This window comes from Cygnus olor, chromosome 2, assembly GCF_009769625.2.
Source record: "Cygnus olor isolate bCygOlo1 chromosome 2, bCygOlo1.pri.v2, whole genome shotgun sequence".
Classification (NCBI taxonomy): Eukaryota; Metazoa; Chordata; class Aves; order Anseriformes; family Anatidae; genus Cygnus; species Cygnus olor.
The window spans coordinates 141,377,358-141,395,186 of record NC_049170.1 but is presented as its reverse complement, the minus strand read 5'-3'; the positions used below and the strand labels follow the sequence as shown (position 1 = coordinate 141,395,186).

The 17,829-nt window shown below is 37.8% G+C and overlaps 1 protein-coding gene across 5 annotated transcripts in view; it reads right to left on the bottom strand.

Annotated features, from left to right (window-relative positions):
* The window catches only part of OXR1 (oxidation resistance 1), a 270,297-nt gene that overhangs the window by 78,398 nt on the left and 174,070 nt on the right, over positions 1–17,829 (bottom strand). The gene's annotated exons all lie outside the window — the stretch shown is intronic.

The window sequence follows — 17,829 nt, the reverse complement described above, 5'->3', positions numbered from 1 at the left end:
AGCTCGTTGTTTTACGGTGATGTGCCAGGAAGCTTTCTGTTTACTCAAAACTTTCAGGTCTCTGCTTCCCTTCACTAAGAAGCATAAAAACCCTGAATCAAGGCAGTCCCTTACATCTTGTAACAGTTGTGGACGTTAGGGTACTTTGGCACTGCAGCTGTGATGCTATCAGGTTTTGCTGTTTTGCTTTCAATACTCTAATCGCCTTCATACTGCCTGAGAAGCCACCTTCCCTGTTGTGCTAAGCCAGCCAGGTCACACACAATCACAGGATGGCTGAGGTTGGAAGGGGCCTCTGGAGATCATCTGGTCCAGTCCTCCTGCCAAGCAGGATCACCTAGGGCACATTGCGCAGGATGGCATCCAGGTGGGTTTTGAATATCTCCAGAGAAGGAGACTCCACAACCTCTCTGGGCAACCAGTTCCAGTGCTCTGCCACCCTCACCCTTTCCCCCTTCAAGGGGCAGCTAACTGCGATACCTCACTCAGCCTCTGACCTCAGCAAGCCACTTAGTCTTCTAGCAGAACTTAATATATGCACAAATGTTTCTTTCTTTTTGAAAATGTCTTTTGGTCTGTGGTGTTCCTCTGTATCCTTGCATTCTTTGCACTTGTACTTCTTGGGACTTTCAGGGTTTGAAGAAGTAAAACCAGTTAGAACATACTCCAATGTTTTTGTAGAGAAAGCTGTCTCAGACGTTGTATCTGATGATTGACATAGGCCTTAAGATGTGCATTCTGCAGATGTCGAAGCCAGAAGAACAGTAAGATCATATTTACTACCTGTACCATATACCCTAAGAACACAGAACTGTAAATTAATGTGCTTCGATTCCAATCAGAGTATGATGTAATTATATGCTACATCTAGCTGCAAATGAAAGCATTGTTTAATAAAAAATGCTCTTGTTGAGCCAAATCTATTGTGTACACGCAGAACAGAGGAACAAAGTGCTGAGCTATCTCAACTCCTATTCACTTGTAGCAGCTGCTCAATTAAATCAGTTTAATGTCAGCATTTTGGAGTGCTGATTTCTGAGGGTTACTTGATGTAAATAGTACACTCAAATCAACCCTTCTACTTACTACTTAAATCAGTTCTTGCTCAGGAGATAACGATGTTCATAATGATGTTCAAGACTTTTTTTTTTCCCAAATAAAACTTTTTCACTAAAACAAAAGAAGAAATTTTCAGCAGAATTTGCTTTCCCTCCCTCTCCCCTCACCATAGAACCTGCCAGTAGAGATGAACATATAATCTGTCTGTTCCAGTACTAATGAATAAATAAGGAACTACAGAGTTGCTACATGGTCCAAGTACCACCAGGTGTTTAGTATATAAACTATCCTGCCTACCAGATCTGTCTTGCCCTAAACACTGTAATTAGTTTTCATTTCATTTCAGTGTTTTTACTGTCTGCTTTGAAGAAACTATGGTTGGTCTTTTTCCGTGTTGATTCTGTTTTAAAGAAAATTCATGTATGTTTTGCACAAGGAATAAGCTTAGCCCTTTTGAAACTGAGCCGGCTTGTTCACCAGTGGTCTAGCCACATATGCACCTTTGTTATATTGACATATATTGACTTATTATATTACGTGAGCAATGTGTGCCATGAAGCTAAACCAAATAAATGTTTTCCATCGTATTTTTGATATTTTTTACACTTAGATTGATTTTGAACACCTTTACAGAATAACGTTCCTTTCTGTCTTTATGTTCTCAATGTCTAGAAATAACAGAATTCTGCTGAAAAGGACTAATGAGTTTGTATATGATCTCTAGGTGTGCAACAAGGATCTTTCCCCCAAGGATTATTTCCTAGCCTGTGGTATTGGCACAGAATGTGTATCTCTGTAACTCAACAATCATTTGAAACTGGCCCTCCAAAAGAAAGAGCTGGTCCTACCTGCTCTTAATTGCTTGTGCCTGTTACCACACTACCAGTGCGAGCACCAGCATTCATTTGGCTGGTGAATGAATTGTACAGTAAAACTGATCTACTTAAAAGTATCTTTTAGTTTAGTCGTAAGTAACTAATCTTTTTTTTTTTTCAGGGTTAATATTATCACCAGCTAGATATCCAGATCTGTTTCATCCTGCAACTATGTGTAAACACCTGTGGAATCACAAGTTATAAAGTAATGTAAGAGTAAGTAGAAGTGGCCGGAAGATAACAAGGGGAGGGAGGAAGTTGCAGGCCACTCTATCTTCAGTGTCAGTGTTTGTTAGCTCAAAGTGATAGTGAAAGTATGGCATGAGTGGACATACCTTCGTGTCAGTATTATACAGAAAAATACCTTCATTAACTACAGAAATGTCTGACAATATGTTTGTATTTATGACGCAACACTTAATAATGCAGTATGCTAATCTATTGCTGTAAATAAAGGTACAACCTGGTCTTGTAGCTAGATCTCGTTTTCCAAAGTCCCAAACTAGATTCACAGTGAGAGCAGACAGAAAGCTTCTTGAGCTGCATACTAAAAGAACTGACGGTGTAGGGAAGAGAGAACAAGGATCAGTTTTGATCAAATAGAAAATAACACAATGAGCAAAGAAATGTTTTTAAGGTGTGAACATAGAATTATATATAAAAATATTTTAAACAAGAGAAAAAAAAAGATAAAACTGTGTAACAGCAAGTGGTAGTGACCTATAATTTCTTTGGGGACAGATCTGTTGCTTGCAAAAATAAGTGCTAATTGCAGCAACTAATTCCAGGCAAAATGCCAGCAGATGCTGTGCAAATTTCCTTAGGTATCAGACAGTCCACACACCTGGTGTATAGGATATGGGCCTCTTGCTGTTCATCTTGCCAAATTTACAGTGCTACCAAGCTGCAGACAAAAGGTACACTAGGCTCTGACACAAAACCCCTATTTTATCTTGTGAGAAACAAGGTTTATGCAGGCTTTTTGAGGAGAAAATCTTGACTTTAGTAATTTGGCAATCAGTCAGAATTAGTGTTCATTTGTGTATAAGCAACCTATATGCAACTATGCAATTTTGACTGTCTGAACCAAATGCCTCATTTAAGCTTTATTACTCATTCTGGAGGCACCTGCTCTCATTTGATGCTATGATGATGCTGTTTGCCTTTGTTAAGTACTCTAAATTACCGTATCTGGTCAAGACCCTACCCATTTACATGGTTGCAAAACCTATAATGGGTGGCTAAAATAGGGATTTGAATTAGAGCATGCATAAAAGTTTTGCCTCTCTCTTACTAAAATAGATTTCATTAAAAATTAATGTCAAATAATTCAAGATTTATTTTTTTTTTCTTTCCTAATGAAAAGGATAAACTCTTAAGACAGAAAATCACGGACTGCAGTCTGTTTCCAATGCTATTTCAGTAAAAGACAAGTACAATGCGGAATACATATGCGGTCCCTGAAGGAGGAACCAGAACTGAGGCATGCAGAACTCCCACATTCTCAGGCACATTTCCCTGTTAACCCACTAATTTGAATGATGGAGTATGGAAGTACATAGTTCTAGAAGTAAATATGGTTACACAAATCAGTTTTTTTGAATGTTCAAATAGTTCTAAAGTTCAGTGTCACTATAAACTTGGGAGAAGTTGAAAAGAGAGAACCAGTAGGTGACACTAAGTAAATGCGTATACTGAAAACAGGTTCTTTACTGAGAACTGTGGGTTAGGTGTGTCTGTCCATATGGGGTTTCACAATACTACATCCTCTTCTCAGATTAAACACTGAGCAAGAAGGAAGCTACCAGCATCTACATAATAGCTTCAGAAGTAGTAAACCTGGAGTCTCAGGCTTCATCAGGTTCAGTTTTTCATAATCAGCTTCTTATCAGATTAGAATGAAATGGGGGTCAGTCTCCATCTCAGCCACTGAAGCTGACCACTCTTCCATAGAATATGTAACACTGAAAGGAGAAGACAGAACAAACATTGGGAAGAAGGGAATTTGGCATTCCTTTGTTGTGGACTGCGATACTTTAACTATAGCTTGTGTATTTGATTATTCTTGACATAGCACTGAAAAAGACAGGACCCCATTACAGACTTTCTTTTAAGATAGTGGCTTTCTCAGCAGAAAACTGAGTCAAACTCCTATTTTATTTGTATTTCAAACCTGGCTCAATAAATCTTTAATTTCTTTTTGTAGAAAACAAAAAAACAAAACATGTCTAGACAACTACACATTAGGTTTCTCCAGGCTGAGGTAAACATTTGGATAGCTGTCTTGGACTTAGATACCTCAGTCCCCCCCTAAAATGCATTTAAACATGAAAGTACGCAGTCCTAAGCAGTGCTCCTTTTAAGTTTAATTTCATAATATTTAAGTACCATAACATTTGTTGTGTTTAGTTTTTGTCTATCAGATTAAGAAGTTTAAAGAAGACGAGTCATTCCTGTCAGATGCTGCTGCAACATCTGACCTGTTTGTGCTTTGTCTGTTCTGATAAAGGTTGCGGTTACATCAATTTTATGGTTTTGTTAGGTTGGTATCTATTCTAATCCAAGTCAGACTATTTATACTTAAGACATCCCAACAAATCCTTTTGACTAATTACAGAAACCTCTGAGGAGAAAGCAATTTTTGCTTTTCTAGCCAGATTTAAAAAATCTTGATGCCATAACTTCAATTAGATACTAAAGGTAGGAACACCATACAAATACAACATATAATCAAATCTAAGACATTACTGAAATAGAAAAAAGGCAAAATTAATAAGTTTCCTGTGCTGACATACATAGCATAGTCATGAAAACGTATATTAAGCATATGAAACTCAACAGAAGTGAATGTAGAGTATATTTTACTCCATAATATATGCATAGTCTCATCCTTCAAAATAATTTGATCAGATTTCAAAAGCATGCCACAATTTTTGACACTTTTGGAAGCACAAATTATCAGCTGCATGTGGCCTGAATTTTCAGAGCAATTAAGTAGATAACAATCTTTGTTTCCTCAGTTACCCACCTTCCCTGAAAAATGATATCCCGTAGTCACTATCCAACTCTCATCTATGCTAAAAGTATTTTTCAAAATAAAAAGTGACAGAATTAGTGTTACTAAAATACATATTCTAAAACTAAATATGTATTTTCCTTATTTTCCTGAAGAATATTATGGATGCTTAGATGTAGAAATGTTCTGCACTACAATAACATATATCAGCATTTGTTATAATATCAAAGATATAAACATGGAAGTTTTCAAATTTGTCCCTGAAGACAAACACGTATCTTGCTGGGACTTTTCCATGTTTATGGCAGAACTTCAGTTTCAAGTGCAATTACACAGCTGTATATAAAGTCAACCTTATCAAATAAACATGAAATGACCTCCAGGTCTTCAGTTCATACTTATTTAATAATAATAATAGCTTATTATGAAGGGAACATCCTGTTCTGTTCAGGGAATTTTATGAAAATTAATTTAGACCCTAAGGGATATGCATGCACAGGCATGCATATACAGACACCCATGCAGTTTAAGGATGCTTGCTAGGTAGAATAATAGCAGAACAAAGTTAATTTTCAGTAGGCACAGATGTGTCCCTGTCTTCATGTCATCATCTTACTGACATTTTGTTCTTTCATCATGACTTTTGAAACTCACTGACAATATAATTGATAACTGTAGTATTTACTAGTTAATCCCATCCTCCACAGACACATAATTTATACAAAAGACAAATACTGCCTATGAAAGCAGATTGGAAAATTGATTATTCATCAGGTATGTGAATCCTAGACAGTCTTCTCTTTATCCTTTTTTTTTTCCTTTTTGCAGTACAACTATAACAATTCTTTCCTTAACACTCACTAAATGCTTATCATATTTTTAATGTACTGTATTCCTCTAAGGAGGTTGCAGAAACTTGTTCAGAAACAATAGAACCAAATTCCAACTCACCATAGACTTTTCTTCATTGCCAGATTGGTTCATAATAACATAAAATGTCCCTCTGGTAGGATACTTACCGTTGTGGAAGCTCCATTCTGTAGTATACCATTAAGGCTAAGCAATCATGATACAACTGAGATTTCAAACCAAATCACTGATTCGGATCATTAACATAAAAAATATCTGCTTTATGATCAATGTCTTGCCACCTCCTGACCATCTGTATTCCACATATTCATAGCAAGGTTCACATACTTTAGAAAGCCATAGTCTTGGGATGAAAACCTCACATTAATAGCTGAAGTGATGAAAAGGTTCTATCTGTTTGAAGACATAATCGACTGCTTGTCACATGCTCACATCATATTCAGTTGGCACCAAATCAAGTTTCCAATTCAGAAAAGATTTTGGCTTTTAGTTCTAGGTTTTGAGCTTTAGTTGCAGCTTTTAGACATGAAGATAGAAGGATCCTTTTCATGGTTCTGAACAAAATGATTCTACTCAGACACCTGGAAAAAGCAGAGTTAAGAACAGCTGATGAGCAGCCTCATAATGCCAGTTCTAAGTAGGAATGCCATCTGAAGTAGAATGATGTTTTTGAGATAAATGGGCCAAAAATATGATCAGAATTTATCAGGAGTGTCAATAAGGCTAATGGCAACAACTGATCCTTCTAGCTGCAATTTTATTCTTGTAATGAGTTACTGATTTTCTTTTTTACTTGCTCCTGCTTAGGCAGTGCATTCGAGGATTACGGATTAGATGAAAAAGACTGAATCCTGAATTCTGTTCCGTTCTTTGCTACCTGATTTTCTGTTGTTGTCGCTCTTTTCCTTACATAGAGTAAGTGAGTGAAAGCCTTTTGTACATACCTTTTCCTGAGACGTATAAATCTGTGTGGGACATTCCTGAAATTTCCTTTTGAATGAAAACCAAGAAGGAGTACGTTGATTATTAGGGGGAAGTTCTGCTTTTTCTTTCTTGTTAAATCTTCCTTCGTAAGGAACATCTGCTCTTTTTCTCCTTCCCTCCCCCACTGGCACCACATCACAAGCATATGCCTGATTCATTTGCTCCCATAAAATCATGTATAAAACCCGTGGAGGTTAGTCACTCTGTCCTTTTGGGATTAATTACTACAATTTATCCTGAAAAATTGGATACATTGCTTCTAGCTAGCTAAAACATTTGAAGGCCATCCATTACTGTATTATCACTGCATTAAGAAACTATCGTATATACGTTGGTTTTTTTCACCTAACATTTCTCAGCTTTACAGTACTCTCCTCTCCCTCACATTTTAGTATCTTGTCTTTGATTACCATCATGGCTTTCCCCAGAGATCATGTGCAGTGTTTTCCCTCTTGCATTCAGCCACATTTAGCTGCAATGCTGTATACACCATTGAGAACCTATACACATACACGGCTTTACAGATCCTATATTTGCCTCCAATTTATTTACTTCTGTTTGTTTAGATAAACTCTTCTGCAGCCTCACTACAGAATGCCTAATGGAATATCTCACTGTCCTCCTTGTATTTCATCTGAGGATGAAATACTGTATACATACATTGTGTAAAAAGCAAACAAACAAACAAGGAAACACATTTGTTTTCATAGGTAATTTATAGTTATCTGTCAAGGCTTTTTTACTTTTTTACTTTTTCACTTTTACTGAGGATGAAAACTCAGAACTGGTAAGTTATTTGGCTCACAGAAGTTAAATGTGAAGTTCCATTAGCATGCTTCTTGTCAAGGAAACAGGTTGCTTTATTTTGCAGAAGTCAAAAGCTTACTTCTCCCAACTGTATTTCATAATATTAATGAATTCCAGCCTAGTTCAAGGCTAGAAATGTATACAGATTACTGGTTTGGCCATGAATCTTAGTATGGCCAACGAACCTCAGTGAATGGAAAGGTGATGCTGACAATAGAGAAAGGTGATGCTGACAATAGAAGGGGTAAAAAATCTATTGTCTAGGTTTGATCTGTTTTCTTATAAAATACAAAAGGACAAATTCAGATATTTGAGCATTGATGGAACTTGCCTCCCAAGTTGCTGCTAATATGATGTTGAAGTCACACACTGGATATGTCTCATAGCTGAAGGTCACTGAAGAAAGGTGTGATTTCTAGTAGCACAGTACCCTAACTAGTGTAGTACAACTTTCTCATTTTCGTTCCAGAAATTTGAGTAACTAGCCCAGTTAATCAATTGGGCTGGGTGCACAATACACTGGTGCAGAAATGAGGTAGTAATATTGAATGCTGAGATGCTGATGCTGTTGAAGGAAACCAGGTCCATATAAGTAAGTTTCACTTTGCATAAAATGTAATTGCTTAATTTTTGTTAGTAACCTTCCATAATACTGTCTGATTATAAAAGCTCGATTTTTCTTAAATATAGAGTATTAAATATGCCACTGGGTTCTTTCTTATCTGTCTCTTCAAGCACTAAAATTACAGCTGTTCATTTTGAAGTTCAGTAGTGCTGACATATTCTTTATTGCTGTAATTAAATATCATCTTTATTAGGAGCCTGAACCAATTTTGCACTAAAACTAAGGTTTTAGACTTGTTACAGATCCCCAGTAATTTTCCTTTCTTGCAGAGAAAGCTTTGGTAGACTTGGTAGTAGTAAAGGGTCCCTGGTGTTACTCCAGACTTTGTGAAGACATTTAATTGTAACCATAGAAGTAAAAGACATCTGGATAAGTACAATAACAAAGTATTAACAAAAGTTTTAGGTCCTGGTTTTGTAAATTTAGTGCTTTTCTTTGAAGGAGTCAGTAACACATGTGGATAAGAATAATCAGTTGATAGCAACATATTCATATTTCTAGAAAGCTTTTCACAGAGTCCCTTGCTAAGGAAACAAAGATGTTGTAGGATGAGAGGGCTCGTTGTTTAACATCCTCTAAAGTACAGTAAGAAAGAGGTTGGATTTCACAACAGAGGATGAAAAATTATCAGGGCAGCCCAACAGAGATTTGTGCTTTTCAACTTACTGGATTATTAGGCAAGGAGGAGCGAACAGGAAGGTGATGGTTTTTGCTGGTGATACACAGTTATGCAGGAAAGTCAAATCTACTGAAAGTAATTAAAAATATTTTATAATACAGATCATAAATAAAATGGTGGTTGAAATTCACCGTTGATAAATGCAGAGTAGACTTTTTTTCCCCATGTGCTCAACTATGTTTATATATACACATGGCGATGAACTTTAAATGACCCATAAGGGACTTATGAAAATGTCAGTCAACAGACACTTGAAAAGCAAAATAAATATGAATTATATATAAAAAAACTATTAGAAAAAATATGTATCAAATATATATTTTTTCATTAATATAGATTGTACTGCTAGTCATCCTGTCTCAAAAAGAATATAATGTATCCAGAAAATGTACTGAACAGAGCAACACAGGTGTCAAGCTGCTTCCCTCTAGGAAAGCAGAGGAAAAATACAATGTAGATAAGTAGAAAATAACTCAGAAAAAAAAAAAAAAAAAAAAAAAAAAAAAAAAAAAAACTATTCACTGTTTCTCATAATAAGAAGGGCACCTAATAAAATTAATTGGCAGATGATTTAAAGAAAAGAAAATGTTTTGTTATACAACAGAAATGAATCACAGAATTTGTTACCCCAGGATGTTGTATATGCCAAAACTATGAATGATTCAGAAAGTAGTTAGAAAAATTCATAGAAAGTCTATCAAGAACCATCAAGCATGAAAATGCAGAAGCAAACTCTGGCTTTTGGAAGTCCCTATGCCACAGACTCCCTAAAGCTTGGAGGAAATACCAGCAAAGTGTCATTCCATATTTGTTCTCTTCTGTATTTTTTCTCTAATTACCTGCTACTGGGCACTGTGGCAAACAGGATACTGAGCCAGATGTGATCTAAAGCACTGCACTGACCTCATCCTGCCCCAGCCATTCTGATGCCGTGACACTGCCCTGGTCCCCTTGCTCTGGAACCAGGAGGGGTCCTCCACAAGTTCTTTCCTTCAGTCATTTACGTTGCGGAGTTGGGCAACCTATACAGACTGAGGAAGCTCAGAAGAACCAGTCTGGAGGCTCAGAGAGATACAAGACACCTCAATTGCTACAGATCTTGAAGCACAAAGGAGAAAAACTATTGCTTTGCCTTCATTTTTCTCTGAGTGTTGTGAAGTGAATTGAAGTTGGTGTGGCTTCACTTCAGCTACCGTATGCAGAAAATTGGAAATGTCACCCACTGCCAATGTCGATAACTTCATTTAAAGAGGAGTCAAAAAGAGTATGGGGTAGCAAAGTCAGGAACCTACATGGAAAATAATCCAAATACAGGAAATTTTAAAATGTCTAAGCACTAAGGGCTCTGAAGTTATGGTCTAGACAGGAAAGCAAATGTGGAAAAAAATAAAGAACTGACGAGCAACAGTCAGATTCTGTCAGACATCCTAGGTATATTATAGTGGCTGTAGACCAGCCTGAGAAGAACTCTGAAAGGACAGAGAATGTATCTTATAGCAGCTTTAGATTTAGCTAACAAATATCCCTCTGTGCTGGCGCAGCTGCACTGCCATGCTTGCTGGCAGCCAGGAAGAGGAGCCTGCCCACACCCTGACTCTGCAGATGCTGCTTCACCCTCTGTAATACAAATAGTTGGCACAGGAGTATTATAGCACTGCTCCTCCATGTGCATATATATGAAAGGTTATTCTTTAGTTTTGAAAAAAAATAAACTGAACCTCTAAGATTCAAGGCTTTTAGGAAGATTAATCCTTTTTATTTATTTTTCATTTGTTTGTAGTCCAAATGATTTACTCTCATGCAAAGTTACCGTCAGGAATTGAAGAACTGTTACAATTGAGAGATTAAGTGGATTACAGAAGAGAGTGTTACCGAGAAGAGCCCATAATAACCCTGTAAGAATATTATGTCTCTTCAAAAATGAACCTGGAAACAGTCTATCATCATGTAATGGTCTAACTTCTCAGCAGCAGCAATACCCAAGATTTGCTTGCCAAAGTCTTACACCTGTGTCAGAGTCAGTTGTCTAATAAGCCATAAAAATTCTAACTACAAAATGTACAAGATTGAGCTAAAACACTTTAAAACACAACCAGAGGGAAAGAATAGTTTTACTGTTGACGCACAGCACAAAGCACTAAGAGCAATTACTTTGTTTTCCTTGGCCAAGCACAGCTTACAAGCATGACCACGTTTGTTTGCTTGTTTGTTTGTTCCAAAAAACCTGTGCCTATGCCCAAACTGAGTGACTTCTGAGGACTTTATGCCAAACCTCTATGAACACTTGTGAGTTAAACTACCAACACCCAGGTGCTCTTATTGCTCAGCACTTTGAGAAATTGCCTTTCAGTTTACTCTCTGAGTAAAGCATTTTTTTTAAATACTATAATTATTCTGACTTCTGTTTACAACATTTCTAGGAAAAGTGAAGGGAAGCAGATAATTTGGATTTGTTGGGCACTGAGGTTGTTCTCAGCTCTTTAGAATACACATAAAAAACAAACCAGTGCCCCAAACAATGCATAATCTAAACAAACAAAAGCTGGCTTCCTGATGCTGAAGTCCTTTCTGATGGAACGATTTTGCTTGAAAGGTGAATATAGACACAGGAAGTAGGTATGATTGAGTAGTTGCGTAATGTCTACTTACAAATACTTCAAATTCTTATTATCTTCCATACTTCCCTTGTCCTCTGCATTAAGGGCTTCTACATTATCATTCTATTTTATATGTCCTTCTTTTTTTGACTGATTGACTCTTTATTTTTAATCAATTTGTATTTTCTTCTGTTTATATGAAATTCAACTGTCAGAAGCCTGAATAAATATATACATAATTATATTTAATACAAGTGCAACACTTGTTCTCATATGAGGCATATGCTCCATTTACATGTAATGAGCAGTCCTTAAATTAAGATAGCTCCTGTTAGAAATTTTTAGCCTCAATACCATAAAGTCTCCATGCTTTTTTACTGTGTAATTTGTATGCAGTATTCTCTGCATAAGGACATCAAACTCAACACCTCTCCTGGCATTACATTTTTATTTCAAGCTACTATTCTTACAGTCTCTGATGTACTTTGTTTTATAAGTCACAGGAAAACAATATTCTTTCAAATGAGATATGTAGTAAATGTGATATTGTATACTATCAGCCTCTGCTTAATTTCTATGAAGATTGATTGTTTTGCCTTTACATATTGAAGCCAGCAGGTAGAAAACAAGGTAGCAAAAACTCTGATTTTACAAAGCGTGCTGCATTATGCTTTTTATGCATACAGTGATGTGAACATAAATGTTGAGGTCAATTAGAACCTGAACACAGCATGTTAAAAATCACTATTTCTCCACAGACTAAACACTGAATATTACTTTTAATAGGAGTGATGACATACGGGAAGCATGAGCTACAGCATTCCCTTTCCAAGGTTATTCAGACTGGATGCCACAAGGACTTGCTGGTACTGTAAATATTCCCCACCCCTCCTACACGGACTGCACGTAAGCCTGCAAAACAAGCTTGCCAGAGCTGCAGGGCACTGGCTGAGTGGTTTGGCAGACGCACAGAAAATATTTTTGCTGAGTGAATTAGCAGAGGAGAGTAAGCCTCTAGTGATGATGTTATGGAGACTTCAGGACCAATGTAATGGTCTGTGTTCACCGTAGCTAAGTGCTACCGTGACAAAGTACAACCAAAAAGGTCTGGATGTGGAAGCTGTCTTTCCATTTTGTAAACCAGTCTGACTCAGGGCAATGGTGTGTCAGGCAACAAAGCAGCAATGCTGGTTGGTTAGCTAGGATGAGAGTCTGTGCTTCAAAATACAGTTTATGATACGTTTCTTATCTACAGCAGTGTTTTGACCGTTTAAATGCTTTTCCATTTGTTTGAATAGCAAGATGTTTCTTCAAGTATCAGTACTATTACCCAAAAGAAAAAGAATTAGTCAGGAACAGAAATTGTGTGCAACTTGCACCATCACGTCAGTCTTTTGAAAGAGGTAATTAGACCTTAGAGGGCAGACTGCCATTGCATATTGCAGATAGGAAAATCTTGCACAATTTTGTGGTCTGCTATGCCTCTTGCATTTTACCAAGGCGTTTTGCATCATTTGAGGGTAACAAATCTTATAAATATTAAAAAGGAGAGCTGCTGTTGCTTGTGTTTTATTGCACAGCGATATTGTCCTTTCCTCCCCCCAAATATTTCTATTTTCTTAATAAAAATGTTCTTATAAGCAGATGATCACCACATTCTAGGTCCCTCCCCTTTACATTAAATGTTCCTCCAACACTTCTTTTAGACTCATTATCAAGCAGAATCTTGCAGAAGATCTGAGGCCATGATGGTCCGTGCTGGCCAGTCAGCCCTGCCGTCAAAAGGCACTCCATAAAAAATATCTTAATGCCATCTACACCTAGAAGGCAGAAAGCTGGATTTCCTTAATATCAGAATGTTCAGGCTGATCACCAGTGTTTGTAAGGCCTTTGATTCTTGTTTCCAGAAAAACTCCTCCTTCAAGAAGAAAATCCAAACAGCAGTGTAAGGCTAAGTGCACGTAGATCTGTGGGGATGATCTCCAAACCATTTTCAGGCTATTTTCTTCCTTTCTTTTCTTTCTTTTATATTGGCAGTCACACAACCACACCCAAGCTTATTTGAGACACTGCTCTTTACATTTACTAACCCTTATAGATAGTGTTAATGTTTTAGGAGGGGAAAATAAAAGTGAATTTCAGCAAACAGCTATCAGTAAGAACAATAAATTCTCCTTCCATTAGTTAGCAGTTGAACGATCCTGTGAGCTATTTCATTGCTTACAACAAAGTAGCATGCAATTGACTATGTTACACTTTGGTAATTTCCATTCCTCTGAAGTACTTTTCCTCTTTCATGATTTAATTTTATAAAACATGAAGGATTTTAACTAATGCCATTGTACTTCTCTAAACTAAGTTTTCGAATGTTCACTGGGCTGGTTCTGTAATGAAAATGTGGTGCACTCAGTGAAAAGAGGGCATCGCACAAGCTGAGACTGAGCTCCTGCACTGCTGGGGAGAGAGCATCTATTTCTCTAAAAACTGATCAAGCTATCACAGCAAGAAGTCAGCAGAAAACTGGAAATGACAAAGTAAAGTATTTGCATGCATGGCAATAAACAAATTGCAAACTGCCTGCTTGGGAATTTTATTCTTTACATAACCAGTGAACGAAATATTGAAAAGAAAGTGTACAAACAACAACAAAAAAAAATCCCTTTGAAAATAAGGTTGCCAGTTAAAACAGCTTTACTGTTTTTTTTCTCCCTTATCTTTGATATCTCTATTGATGGGAACAGTCTCTTTTCCTTTGTAACCACTCCGAACTAATAGTTTTGTACAGCTGGTGATGTAGATATTCATAAAGTGCCTGAAGCTACATTGAGGACACACTTAAGAAAATGCACATTAGCTTAGTATCAAATACCATCTTTAATGGCTGCTTTGCTTAAATACTAAGCCTCACTTTTTCCCTTTTAATATTAAGGTCTGTGTACTGGCTAGTTCAGTGGGGATGCTGGGGGAAAGAAGCTAAGAACTGCTGGGCTAACAAACTTGTTTAGAAAGAAAAGAAGTTCTCTGGCCTTTTTTACTGTCAAAAAGGTTTGACAAAGAGCATGAACATTTAAGGTTGTAACTCCCATTACAATCCACGGCTATTGTGCTGCAGGACAAAATTTAAAAGGGAAGCAATTATTTACCACATCTGACATGATTTTCCATAGAAGGAACATGGTATCACGATTCACATACTCTAAAAGAATTCCTTACAGGAAAAAATCTTGCATTGCTGACCTCTAAGAAGGCACACTCTCCAGTGTTAGCTTTATGAGTCATATCCTTGTAATTCCTCTGAAGGGCAGTATCATGCCAGTATGGTCCTCCAGTACAGAAGTACTTGATCAGAGAGGGCACTGGTGTAATGCCTTAACTCCAAGGCAGACGAATTTAATGAATGTGCACAGTCAAAATGAAAGAGATGCTTAGGCCAGTTCCTTCTGGCTTCTTGGGTCACACTTTCATCTCAGCCTTGCTTTTGGGTCAAGAGGGAGGTTGTCTGAAGCGCACGGAGTGGGCTGTTTGGAAAGCACTGAGCAGGGATCCATGAGATTTTACAGCAGAACGCCTCTGGCGCTACTGCACGTACTGCAATTTGCTTCTCTTTTTCTTTATTTATATAAAATAAAATTTTATTTCTAAACATTAATAAACTGACTAGCATAAGGTTAATCAAGATAAAACTGACAGTGAAATATTCTCTTCTTGTTAACTGTTTTCAGAGCAAACCCAGCACACAGGAGAAGAATTAAACTGAAGCATTTGACTGAGATTTGTTAATGCCAGGCACACCTTTTCTTGCCTCCTTACTACTGAGATGTGTGTCTCCCCGAGGGCATTCTGCAGAGATTTGAGATGTAAGGTTTTGACAGTGGAAAAGTACAAGTCTAAATATAGTACATTTTGCCAAACTTTGTTTAAAAGAATGATCCAATAGATAATCTGTTCAAAACTATACCTTGCTACTGGTTCCTAGGCAAACCATTTCATTAATGGGGATTTTGTATGTAAACAATACTAGCGTGGGGCTATTAGAATGGACTGACTGTCTCACAGACAGGCACACAGAAGACCTTAGGTTCACATTTATCTTTGTCATAGTCTGGGGAGCAGGAGGTCTTACTATTTTGTTTCTTCATTTTTGTTTACTCACTGGTTCCTCTTCTGTGATGCATACAAATCTATGTCCTTGAGAGGCACCAGAAGTCCAGTTAACTACTTTATTTCCAGAGCATTTCCCTCGTGGATTCTAACCCACAGCTCACAAATGTCTGCTTATACAGAAGGAGGAAAACCTAGCAGTGGACAGGCAAAAAGAAGGAGAATGTAACAAACCCCTGAGGCATGGAAATTCAGTGTCTAAAAATATCAGAGATGCAGAGTTGTAAGGAAAAAAATGTAGAACTACGAAAAAGACCACTTTCTCTAGCAGTCTGTGCTTTCAACAAGAGAGTTTCCTCATTATAAACAAAATTTCACAATACCATGAAATCCTGTAGGGGGGTAGTGGAGGCATTGGCACAGTTACTGACAGAGGAGGGAGGAAGCATGTCCACGCAATGTTTATTACTTACTGACAGAGGAGGGAGGAAGCATGTCCACGCAATGTTTATTACTTACTTGGAAGGTTTTACTTAGTGCAAAGGAAGGATTCACCCATGGCCCTTCATTCTCTCTCCCCACTTCTGTTTTTAATGGCACCCCCTGAGCAGGAGAAGGTGACCTCTGGGAAACAGCGTGTGGGGAGTAACCAGCAGGTCAGGATCTCCTCACAAATACCACCTCCTGCAGGAAGCCTAACTGTGATTCCTCATACTTTATTGGAGCTCTCAGTCCTGCCTTTGACTCTTCCTCTATGACCACAGGCATGTATTCTGCTTCATCTGAGTACCTAGAAAACACTTTCTTTTTCCTCTCTCTATTTTCTGGTTTTCTTCTAAAGCTACATATTCCCTGGAGCAGGTTTTTCTTCACATTGCATAAACAGCTCTTCAGGCATTGCTGTGATACAGTACATGCCTATTGGAATGAGAATGAGCAAATGATAACAGCACAAAACTGATAGAGAGATAAAGACAGAGAAGAAATCTCAGCAGTGATGAAACATAATAGTGCGTTTTCACGGCATCTTAAATTTTAAGATGAGACTTTAGATTTTAAAATACTTAGGAGTAGATGTGATGTCTTTTGGACTCTATGACAATGACTCTACTACCTTTCTTTGCAGCAACTAAACAAGGCTGGAAGATAAAACCCAGGTTTCAATATGGGAATGATGAAATTATGTATCCACAGCCATAAAGGAGGGAGAGGGGAGGAGAGGGGGGGGCTTCCTCCTGCCTTCCACCAGCATTTGTTAATAGCAGGGGAATTGGAAAGCAAGGACAGAAACTGAGCTGAAAGTTTCCTTCAGCCAATATTACAAGAAATGCTTAGGAAGACCCCTGATCTGACCCTTGCCACCAAACTCTCGTTCTCTTTGGCTGCTGAGGATGCAGGAACACTTCAGAGGATCCTGTTCCTCTGTGGAAGGCCTGTACCAGCACTGAGACTTGCAGGGGGATCACCTTTGTGGAGGGAGTCACAGCCTCCATCCGCATGGGTTACCAGAAACGTGCCACACACAGCAACAGTAGTGCGACCTGAAATGGATGCTCAAATGCTAGTACATCACTAACTTAGTACATACCATCACTTAGCAAAGCTGCAAGTCATCCCATGGCTCAGGCTCTGGCAGTGTCAACTGTGAAAACTCAGTGGTGTTTAGCAAAAGACCGTGCTTTTTTTTTTTTTTTCCCCTGTCCTTTGTCGCGAAACTTAAACTGACTGCAATCTTGGCTAATTCTTCAACCTACAGGAAGTACAGCATTGCCCCCATACCTTGGAAGGCAGGGCAGGATTGGGAAAGATTGCTTGGATGAATGTACAGGGAAATCTCTCCAGTACCAATAAACGTGTATGATCATGAACTGAAAAAGTTCAAAGGATTCTGGATGTTCTAGAAATGTTTCCTCTAGGTCATTTCCACATAGGCCATATCAGAGACAGACCAGATCTTGCTCTGAACTTGAAATGAAGAACCCCTCAGGAAGAACCATCCAGGATTCTGCATTTCCAAGCAGGTCATACATACATACGGTTCTCACTTTGCAACAGACTGCAGAGAATTTTGTAAAAAAGTTAAGAAAACACTTATTTATTTACTGGATGGGAATTTTTTATCTTTAAAAATGCTCAACAATAATTTTAGCCTTCAGAAGAGATGTTCTTTTATCCTCTGAAAAATGGATGGGCAAAGAGAAGAGACCCCAGGATGC